We start from the raw sequence: 12,195 nt of genomic DNA, 5'->3' as shown, positions 1-12,195 counted from the left end.
CTTAAGAGAACAAAACCAATAAGGAAAAAAACCCAAACCCAACAAACACCTGCTCCGCGCTTACCAGAGTGATGTGCCAATTCAGCTGCAAGGTCTCATTTTTAATGTGACTCAAGGGTGTCACCATTTTGACAACAGATGAGTCAAATGGAAATATGTCATTCACTCTGCACTCGTTGCCAGCCTCGAGATAAAGAAACCCTGCGAGGGCTGTTTTTTCCACCTCCAGATGGAATACCTTATGATAACTGCAATGCTAAGCCCCTGGGCTCTGTAGTGCGTGCCTGTGTTTATACTGCCTTTAGGAACTGCTCAAGCTATCCAAGCCAGGCGGTTCAGGCCAGCTGCTGCCGTACAGACTGCAAGAATAAAGCTTAAACAAGCCCAAATTAGTCTCCCTTGCCTTCCTCGGCTGAGTCTGTGCACCCGAGGATGCGCCCAGCTCTCCCCGGCTGTCACCTGCATCAGGCTGGGTATTCCTCACCCAGCTGCAACCTCTGGCATGCAACCAGTCTGGAGATACCCACCTGGGCCACCTAAGGCAAGGAATGGTGCTGAGAAACAGGGATGTAATCTTGAGAAAACCCACATAAAAGCAAAAAGATACCTCTCTGCAAGGTGCTCCTGGCATCAACATGCTGCACTCCGCCAGCACAGCACAAGCAGTTTTAGTTAAGCCTTGCCTAGCTTATCCCAGGTCTCCACATTAAAATAGATTTTGGAAAAGCTTATCTGAGTATATTCTTCTGGAAAGTTGAACAGCAAGTTAAATAAAATATGCAGGAAAGACTGACATCTACAAGATCTACAAGTTTGCTGCAAGAGAACTCGGCAGAATACTTGACAGGAATATTAAAAAGGCAGTTCACAAACAGTTGTCAAACCGATTTCAAGGGAGGTTTTTGGTGGCTCCAAATCTGTTTCTAATCAGAAGATGATTCTCCTAGCTACTAGCGCCATGAACTTGATTCACGAGGTCTAAAAGTCAAATTATGCTTACACTGTGTTGAGAGACTTTTTATTCTTGATTTTTTGTAATTATGTTTAAGATAAAAGCATTCTTGCCTCTTTTTTTGGTACTGACAACATCAAAGAGAGGAGGGTGGGGGGAAATGTTCTACCGTATCTGCCTCTGATGATATAGATGCTCTGTTAGACAACAAAACCTTCCCTCTATGTCAGGCTCCTTTCTCTGGGGCAACCATATGAAGGAGAAGGACAGAAGGAGAATGGACAAAAGGTTTTCCCCCTAGAGAGCCCATATGTTTTTGCAGGCATGGTGGGGAGATCTGGCTGGTGGTAGACCTCATTGGGTCCACCGAAGGCCAGAACCAGAAGGAAAAGCACACCTATGTGATCAGTTCTTCCTTACAGCTTTGCAGAAATAGTTACTGCTGGAAGGAATCCGTTTTTAAGAGTCTGTAAGACTGAAGTTTCACTATCTAGACTCCTCTCCCCCTAACCCCAACACAGTGATGCTGCATTTCCAATACTACTCTTCCCCGAGCAGAGCGGCAAGCGGAGCTACCGCAGTGCACACCCTCAGCAAGGCAAGTCAAACCACCTCTTGCTCTTCTAAACTAAATGACAGATTAAAGCTGGGAACCCCAAGCAACACACAGAAGCTCTATGAAAAAGGTTAATCCTTCAAGTAGGCTTGCCCAAATATACTCTTCCCCCTCGCGGAGGTACGTGGTGGGTTAGATAAATGTGCCTTTTTGAAAAGCCTATTTATAGGCATTAAATGTAAGCAAAAAGACAACATTAAAAATTATTCTGTAGTCCCAAAACAGACAAAAGACACGTGGCGTCCACGCTGAACACATTTTTGAGGATATCTGCTGGAAGACGTTTACCATCTGTTGAAGTGAAAGCTTGGAACAAGAGTTTACAATAGAGATACAGGTTAGACAAATAACGGGTCCCAAGAGCTTGGATAAACGGCGCTTTAAAACCAAGGGGGAGAGGGGAAAACAAAACAAGCTGTCTGCTTCGGTGGATTGGAAGAGTAAAAGCACCATGCTAGCCCTACTGGAAACGTAACAGCCCACCTGGAAACAAGGAAGACAGAGCAGAACTGGAGACAGAAAACTCTGGGATATTTTACTGTCTCTTGTACCAAACTGTGACCTGCAACATTTCAGGCGCCTGCTACTGGTTTACCCTTGTTTTAAAGCAGAAGCAATCCTCCTCCTTTGCTTGTAAAGAGCACTGAAAGTCAGCCACAGAGAGCTCTAATGAGGAGATGAAGATGGCAGAGAAAAAGCAAGTAAGAGGCCTCCCTCCTCCTTCTGTTCTTTCTCACAAAATATCTCCGAGTTATTTACATACTCATATCCTGAACTCCCCCTCCGGTTTCACAGCTTGCACTTAACTCTGCTTTCTGCTGGAGATAACACATGTTTAGCTTTCTGTATGTTTAGGCTAGAACACCCTCTGAACGTAACGCCAGGTCAGCAAGCCCACAGAAGGAAGTATTTCCAGATGCAGAGACTGGCTAGAAGATAATAGACAGAAATACGAGGCTCCATCTCTCCACCACCCTGAAGAAATCAACCTACTCAGTGAAGGAGACAACTAAACAGCTTGGCAACGCCTACAAGTGGTGCTCAACCTCAGATCCAGCAAGAAGATGTAAATATTTAGGTTTCAATTTCATCTGATATGATAAATATAAAATGTCTATTTCCTTCTCAAAAAAAGTAGCATTAAAATACGTAAGCCACCCACAGAGAGAAAGCGATTCGGCAGCAGCTCTACCTTTAGGAGGAGGTTATTTAAGTTATGGTACTGATCTTGAGACAAACTACACTTGCAAGTAAAGCTATTCCCATTGAATTGTCTTCTGATGTATATAAAACATAATTACACCACATCTGTAGGTGAATACATACATAAAGCTGTTCATTCCAAACATCCAGTGGCTGATGGCAGCCAGTTATTTTTTTGCTCTTAAGAAACGCCTGCAGCCCTTCAGGGTTCCTATGGGGTGATAACTCTGACTCCAATCCAAATCATCTGTAAAGAGCCCCAGAGTGATCCACCAAGTCCCAAACCAGCCTCCCTACAAGTAACCCATACAAGTCACAGCAGAAGCGGGCCCACAGTTTACCTTGGCTGTACTATAAAAACCTGAAAACCTTCCATAACCTTTTAAAGCACATAATGGAATTAAGGCCCCAGTACACAGCCAGAGTTAACAGTCATACAAATATCAAACTTCTTTGAGGCTGGAGATAACGCAGCCTCGCCCCTAAAGCACCAAGACAGGCCAAGGCGCTCATCGCGCTGATGTGGTTACACACTCCCACCCTCCAAATTCGTTACTACTGGGCTGTTAAAGAGAAACACCTTCTCAGGTCATTGCCCCCTGGGTTAAGTCAGCTAATGCCTGAATTAGTGTCCCAAAGCTCAGCAATCGTTATGTAAGTGCCAGCAATCCAAACAAATCAGAGTTAACTTCCCTGTCCATGAGAAGAATTGCTGCCAGGATGAGGAATCAGGAAACTTTCAGCTGTTCATTCACTATTCTCTTTCCCAAGACCTCCCAGTTATGCTGCAGTGATGAGATGTGCCTCCTCAGCCAGCAGCAAGCTACCTCTTGTGTTACTTTTGGATTGTCCAGACCTCTGCTCCCCCAACCCATGACAGAGGTACAGAAACAGATGGAAAACCTCCCAAGTAGAAATCCCATTATCTGGTCTCCTCCAAGGGAAGACTGAGCTGTTCAAAGAAACAGAAAAGGATGAGTGGCCAATCACTTTTTGTCATGACATCAAGGAGGTCTCTGCAACTTACCCAAGCGCAATGCTTTCCTGCAGAGGAGAGTCTGAAGGTTCCTGCTTACAGTGTCACAGCACTCACCAACCTCAGCTGTCCAAACACAACAGTCAGGACTGTAAAAGCTGTGCAGGGTCCTTGCTATCCAAAACACTCAGTGCTCAGGATTGTTTTGGGATTTTTTTTCCTGTGAAAGAACCTGGAGGTCCACAAGGATACAGATTTCTGGATGCTGTAGGTCTGGAGGCTGTTTGAGAGCCAGAAGAAAAAAAGAAGAAACCCAACTCTAAATTGGAGTCCTCAAGTGTGAGCTCAGTAAGGAGAAGCCAGAAGGTTGTTGGAAGACCCAGCTCCTGCTCAGGGGGGCCCACACTCCTACCCAGACAGCTGCCTTCTGCCCAGCACACTTCTTAATCAGCAGAGGTGTTTGCTTTCCGTTCCTGCCCTCGGTGGCATTGAGGCTGCAGAGTCAGTGCGCTGGTATGTGCCCTCCCACAGCAGTCAGGAGGACGCAAGAGCAATGACCCCAACACCTGCACTCCTGAAGGAGAGCACCCTGCCAGGGCTGGTGGCTTTGCTGCAGCTTCCCCCACCCTTCAGTGACCCAGGCTGTGTTAACCACCAAACTCCAGATAAGCATATCCTTGTTGCCACCCCTGGCACAGGGAAAACCACATGGAGGAGATGCCGCTTTCCCTCTCAGTAGGAGGCACTAAGTTTTCCCTCCTGGATGGTCTCCCATTGCAGCGCCAGCACCTCCTTGCTGGGATCTCCTTCAGCTGTGCCCAAGCTCTCCTAGGAAGGTTTTAGCCCTATGCTTATTAGATTTCCTCCTGCTCTTTCACAGCAACTCACGCAGCTGCCTGCGCTCACATACACTCAGTAACTATTTATCTCCACTTGCCTGAGCAGCCTCTTACTTCTTCTCCCCTCTGAAGCTCAACCCTGTGTCAAAACCACTCAGGCTGCAGGAGTGGGAAGCAGCTCTGTCTCCAGGTACTGCCATCTTTCAGGATGGACATCCACAGCCACCCTTCAAAAAGAAAGAAACCAGTTGGGAAAAAGATATCCACATTCCCCAGTGGGATTTACTGAAGCACTTTGCTGGGAGCTTCTAGAGTTTATTATTAAACCCCCCATCAGAACCATCACACCTCTGAAACCCCTCGTCCATGGAAAACACCTGACTTCAAGAGCTCTGCACACTGACTTGGCATCACACTAATTAAAACTCCCTGAAGTGACAGGACCCAAGGCAGCCCCATGCTCAATCATTTTGTCCTCCTTACATTCAGAACATCTAAATATCATTCCTTGCTCTGTTCATTTATTTTCGTAGGACTCTTGGCACCAGCACCACAATTAGAGAAGCCACATTCCCTTTCAGTTCGTGGGTGAGTTCACACAGACTCCTCTGCCCCAGTACAATGTTGTGGCATTTGGATTTCCTCCAACACCCAGGAAACTAAGTTAAAAATAAAGTGGTTTATTTATTCCTACCCCCCAACATTAATTACTCCATTTCCATTCACACTGAATACTACAGAACATTTTTGTTTGCAAGATGCTTTCAGGCTCAAAATTTAATTTAGACATATCTCACTAATTTGGGGAGATAAACAGAAATATTAATTGCATCATACCCTATGTCAGCCAGCTTTTAAAATTAAATTAGAAGGCGTCTTCACCATTTAGAGAAATTGGCTATTAAGAAAAGCATGGGGTTTAGCTGCTTATTTTTATCTTCTTAGAAGGAAAAAGCAAGAGAAGACAGACACTGATGCCCATTCCTCTCCTCCAAATGAAGCATGTGTCTTGAATAAGAGGAAGCCTATAACATAATGTGGAAAAAAACCCCTGTTTCTCAGTGGAGGATGCTGGTCCTAGAACAGGACATCACGGTGAATATGCATGAGTGGCGTGAGTCAAACTGCACTCAGGAGTAAGCATCAGCTTTCACTTGCCATTTTCTGAAGCCTTCCAGTCAGGCTGCCAAGACAGCAACGGAATGACAAGATCTTTATTTGAATGTAGAGGGGAAGATTAATTACTAATTGGAGGAACCTTCTTTAAATTAGCTTGCCTGAAGGATGTGCTGCTTCCCTTTTTGGCCAACTCGCAGTAGCAAATGGTGAATAAAAAGAGACTATTTATTTAAATTCAAAACCCTTTAGCACCACTGTCAGTTGTAACTTTTGAGAATTTCTATTTAAAAAAAAAAAAAAACCAAAACAACTCAGGGCAAGGTCTTTCCAAACCGGTTGCTGTCAACTAAAATGAGAAGTTAGATAAAACTCCCACATGCCAGATGGTAAATCACAATAAACGCTCGGGCTGTTAGATGCACAACAAGCAACAAACGCATTGAAATGTGCCACCAGAAGCCAACCCAAACCAGAAAGGATGTTTTAATATGAAGTTATCATCTGGGGGGGAAAGATCCTTGTTCAGATTCTGATGAGCTTAAGTCATGCATCGAGGGCTTCTTACTGTCCTCACCACCTCATGTATGAGGGAGGAACAGCAGAGTTACGACAGGCTGAAGACTCCTGTCAGCAACAGCCTCAGAGCTCTCCGTTTAGACATCACTTATGGCCATTTCTGCCAAGTTACTCAGAAAAAAAATCACGTTAAAGGATACCAAGGAGTTGTTTACTCAAACCATTTACTGTTTCCTGAACACAGATGCAAGAAAAAGTTATATTAAGAAGATAAACAGCTGCTACTGTATGCTGTTTAAATGGTAACAAAAGCATCTAAGGGCCATAAAGGGAATAGTAAGGGAATTAAAAAGCATTTTTATGCATGAAGATGGCTAACATCCGTACATTCATTAAAGTGTTATCAACCATGCTTTTAATTAAAAGTTAGTGACGGAAACTTAAATATGATTAATGAAACCTAGCAGCCTACCAGAAGTCTGCTCTATCAAAAGCACGAAGCACAACAAGCTGCGCTTCCAGCCCTCGCTCGCTCGTTTCTCTTCCCCTCCCAGAGATGCTGCCACAACCAGAAAACACTGCAAGGACCACGAAGCAGCATTCCTGGGAAAAACAGCAAGCCAGGACAAGTCTGCAGGCCGTGCTTTCATGTTTGGCTAGTCTTTATTTTACATATCCCCAGGAGGATACGTATCCCAAAGCAAGCAGCCAGTTACCTGTCAGAATAACCAGCTACACCAAGCTCAATCGACCACCACAAGCACGGGGTGGGGGAAAAAGGCTGCCCTGCAAACAGCAGCCTCCTATGCAAGAGTGGAAAAAATCACTCAGAAGCTAGTGCTGAACTCTGCAACACCGTCAGTCTTCTTGTGTTACTCAGGAGCACAAACGCAGTCACGACAAAAATAAACTACGCGATGAAAATACAGCGTGAGCGGAGAGATTGTGGGCACGGAGAGGGAATTAATATGCAGTGGGAGGATAAGGAGTCCTCCAGGCCACAGATATTTCGACAAGCAATCAAAGCACCTCCTATTTAATTCCTGATGCCTGCGAAGTCGAATCTATTACCACTGTCCTGTTGAACTGCTGTCATGTACTGAGCTGAGCAGATGCAGATTATGTCTTCAAAGACCAAAGACGTTTCTTGGCATCGTATTTACCCACTCAGCTGCTTCCAGACACACAGAGCACACGGGAGATGGAAGCTTTCACTTCAGAGCAAGTCCTAACACAGGAATCAACTTTTCTTTTCGTGCTTAAATACACCGTTTACATAAACTTTACCTCAGTCGTGGTATTTTAAGGTGAAACATGACAGGACCAAATGGTGTGGCTGACTGAGGGGTTCCCCACTCCTGGCTCTGCTAAGTGACACCCCACCTTGGAGCACTCTGTGCCTTCTGGCCCCACTGAAGAAGTAGAAGGCTGTGGAGGAGTTGACAGAAATTATTTAACCCTCCCACAAATGAAAAGCTAAAGCTGTCCGTGCTGCAGCACAGGGCAGCAGCATACTCCAGGATGGAGCCCAGGATTGCTTGTGGACTGCAAGCTGGGCCCCTTCTGCCAAGGGATGCCAGGAGAAGGGACCACCAGGCCCAGTAGAGAGGATGTCCTCTTGTAACCCATCACTCAGCTAAGGAACAGCCACTCTGCTCTTTCTAAAGGGAAAAATCTCTCCCTCCTGCTCTCCTGAGGGGAGGCACCACCTCGGGAGCACGGCTGACTTCCAGTCAGCAAAGTCTCAAACCCCAAAAGCCCATGAGGTTCCTCCTCAGCTCTAATTAGTCAAAAGCATTTCTTCCGGTGCCGATCTCACCCCATTTCTCCCACCACGGGCAGGGTGGCCATCGCCACACAGTGCCTTCACCCCCTCCTCACGGCCAGGCCTCACCCGAGGGGCTCGCGGGCCAGCGCCTTCCCCACCACACCACAATCCCCGCCCAACGCCTCTGCCGAAGCCAAACGCGTTTAAATTCCAGCCTGGAGATGCAGTAACAGAGGAAGGGGAAAAAGGAGGGCCTGGCTCAGACAAAGGCTGTCCCGCAGGCAGGGTCTGTTCCAGCCTCAGGCGTACGGTGCTTGAAGGCTGCCGGCGAGGTTCCCCGCCATCCGGCACGGCTTCCTGCACGTCCAGCCACGACCTACCCAAAACTCTTCCCTCTGCCACGACAAAAACACCCGGTGCGGAAGGTGCCGGTGCCCGGCTGTCAAACGTTGACACTCCAACCACAACCAGAGGAAGATGTTTGCTGCCCACAGCCCGCCACAGCGGGGAGAAGGGAGCAGCGGGGGTCCGAGGGGTGTGAGACACCACCGAACCTCGTCAGTCAGCGCAGCAGCGGGGTACGCCGGAGCAAGGCTCCGAATCCTTCGCTATTCGCGAGCGCTGCTGAGGAGCTGAGGCAGCGCTGCTATGGCTGCGGCGCCCGGGGACCCCGCGGCGCAGCAGACCTGTCCCTCCCTGTCATTTACTCCTCTATTCGGGAAACTTTTACCGCCGACGCATCCCGCTGGCCGCGGGCGGGGACGAGACAACCCGACCCGGCTCAGGCCCCGGGAGCACCCGGAGGTAACCGGCCAGGCACCCGCCGGCGCCGAGGCCCGCAGGGACCGTTCCTCCGCCGCCGCCGCTGCCCGCCGAGGCCCCGGGGAGGGGCCCGCCGAACCGCCCCGGCGGCTCGAGGGAGGCTGAAGCCGCCCCGCGGCCCCGGCCTTCCCCCATCACCCTCCCCTCGGGCCCGCGGCGGTTCCCGCCCCCGCTGAAGCGCGGCCGGGCCGGCCCGGGGGGCCGCCAGGTGCCGGGGCCCGCCCCACCGCCCGGCGAGGTGCCCTCACCGCCCCCCGCGCGTTTTCCCACCACGCACCGGCTGCTCCCGGCGCAGCGGCCGCGGCTCCCGCTGCTGTTGCTGCTGCTGCCGCCGCCGCGGCTCGGCGGCTGCCGCTGCCTACGAGTCGCTGCCTGCCGACATGCCCGCGCTCCGCTGGCATAATCCCCGGCGAGGGTGGGCCGGGCGCAGGCAGCTCCTCACCCGCCGGCTCTGCCGCGGCGCGGGGACGGCGGAGGCGGGGGGAGGCGAGGCGGGCGGGCCGCCGCAGCTCCGCGCTGCGGTGGGGAGGCGAGGGGGAGGGGGCGGAGGGGGAGCGGGCCGGGCAAAAAGCCCCGTCGCCGGCACTGCCACTACCCTGCCGCGGCAGCCGCCGGCCGGACAGCTTTATTCCCCCGCCCGAGACGTGCCCACGGCCGCGGGGAGCCGCCACTTCCTTCCCCGCGCCGGGCCGGCGCTCCCGCACGGAGCTGGCGGGCGGGACGGGGGCTCCGCCTGCCGGCCGCGGCGGGGAGCGCCGCCGGGGCCCCTGACCGCTCTGCCCCGGCCCCCGGCGGGCTGGCTGCGTGCCGCTCCCCGGCCGGCAGCCCTGCGGGGGGTTGCGGCTGGCCGCGGGCGCTCTTACCGCCTTCCTCCGCACGTTTCGCTGCGCGAGGTGCCCTCTCCTGCTCGGTGCCTTTGCCGGTGCCCGCAGGAAGGTGACTAACGGTTACGGAGCCAAACTTTGCACGGTGAAGTTTGGCTCCCGTTACTGTTTAGTCACCTTCCTGCGGGCGAAGGAGACTAACGAAGCCCCAGCCCAGCCGCGGCCCTAATGGTGCCTGTGGCACCAGACTTTGCGCGGGCTGCAGCGGCGCCGGCTGCTCCTCAGTCCTCACGGCTAAGGGGGGGGAGGGGGAACGAACTGCTCAATGTTTAGCGAACATTTTATTCCAAAACGTTAGGGCAACCCCCCCCACAAACTCTGCTGTGTCCTTTTAAACATTCCCAATTCGTAGGATTGTTTTTTTTAAGGGATGCATAGGATTCACCTGCTCCCAATTCTGCCCTTCCTCGGGGCCCCCCCGCAGGTTACCTGTGATGCCCCCACAAACCAGAGCCTGCCGAGGGACAGAGCTGGCTCTGTAACCACTACCACGGCAAGCAACGTGTACCTAAAGCTATCAATAGTATAGATGCGGTTTGTTGGGGTTTTTTTTCCCCCTGAATTTGCTTTCTAGAGCTGTGACTAGAGATTCTCTGCTCCGAAGGTGAAATCTGAGCTGAAGGAGCCGTGATGTTTATTACCAGAGAGAACGCGATGCATGGGAGTGTCCTGCAAGGGCAGCCCAGGACGGAGCCTGGCCTGGGGCTCTGAGCAAAACCCTGTAAATCTGGAAAGACAATTAATGCCCACGTGGCTGAGAGGCACCAGGTGGGAGAAGGCACGAGGAAGGTGATTAAAGTTCTCCCCAGAGGAAGCATAAACTCCTGCTCTTCTAACTATCCCCAACTATAAACTGTGAGAACTTGCTCATGTTAAAGGGAAGAATTTTTGAAGGGATTTATTTTGTTTTAAATAACCACAGCCAGTGAAGTGCACAGCAAGAGCAGTCACGTTTTCCACAGTAAACATGCACTTCGTGTGCCCCACTTTTCCATGCTTCGGGTCTGGTTTTCAGGAGCACCGAGCATTCAGGCCTCCCACTGCTTTAATCTGGAACTGCAGCTTCTCTGCGCCTCTGAAGAACCAGGCCGAAGGCACCACGCTGAACAGGTCACCCAAAGCCAGGCATTTATTTGAAAAGGTTGTCCTAAAAGTTTACTAAGAGCAACATTCCTTCCTCCCCCCAGTGTTATAATAGAACAGAAATAGCCTAAAGAGCTCCAACAGATGGAGGAGGACTTTTTGATTAAAAAATAAATTCTGACTCACAATTCAGTATAAAAAAAAAAGTACATGAATATGAATAGCACTGGCAAGAATGGAGCAGAGAGAAAGGGAGGGTATAAGGAAAAAGCAGGGAAGTAGCTGAACTGATTTACCTACTTGTTTCTAATGCCTGTCAGGAGAATTCTGTGTGGTTGTGCGGTGGTGCTGATGAAAGAAAACAAGACCATTAGTGGACTCACAGCATTTTCCTGTGATGGATTCCTTACAAAAACCCTACTGACTGACCGACACTTTTGAAGAATGCTTTTAAACTGTACCTGCTAGTAACTTAACACGGTGGGAAAACTTCTTCAGCTAAATAAGAGCTGCACAAGCAAAGCAAGATTCTTTTTTCCTCCCCTCAACCCCTTCCAAGTAAAACCAGCAAGGAACAATGTGGGATTCCATCACCATTGTACATCTCTTCAGGGACCTGAAGTGTATTTGAGCAAGTTACTTCTAGGCTTTCAGGCTAAGCTGCTACTGTTAGGAGTGAAGGGGGAAATGAGTAACTACCATCCCTGACTTCTCCCCAACTCCAGCCTCACATTAAGAGAGCCCAAAGGTCAGAAGCAGCTGCACAGAACAACAGTTTTTCAAAGAGACTGTGCAGGGGTAGGGCAGCACTTCACCATGTATCTTAAACCACAGCACTAATTTTAGAATCAGACCTTCCCAAGCTTCCTTTATGACAGCTATTCTGGCCCTATAATCACATCATTGGTGGCTAAACATCTTGAGCAAGGACAGAATTTGAAACACACAATACGATTAAAACCTACATTATCGCTGATGTAATATCCCAGAACCTATTATTGTTCTTGGGCAGGAGGAAAGAATCTAATTAAACATTTATTTAATATTAAAATACAAACTAAAATATCAACATTGGACAGTAATTCAGCAATATGCCAACTAGCAGATATGTATTTTTCACCAAGAAAAATGTCTGTATGTTCACAAATAGAGCTTGGATTTGATTTGGAAATGAACGTGATCGGAAGGAACGTTGGCATGGCACAGAACCCAGAGCAGGGTATTAAAAAAGGAACTTCAGTTACAGTCTTGTGTCAGCTGGAGTTGAGCTGCTCACCGGGAGACAGGGTGGCTGCTGTCGGTCTTGGTAGTCCTGGCACCGGTGGTATCAAAACACTACTCACCACAACTGGTGGGAGACACTGGGAGTAATATTTCCCTAACAGAGCCAGCAAGAACACACACCAGTCTGCAGCTG

The sequence above is a fragment of the Gallinula chloropus genome (genome assembly GCF_964237585.1).
Source record: "Gallinula chloropus genome assembly, chromosome: 17".
Lineage (NCBI taxonomy): Eukaryota > Metazoa > Chordata > Aves > Gruiformes > Rallidae > Gallinula > Gallinula chloropus.
Note: the sequence above shows the minus strand (reverse complement) of the source record.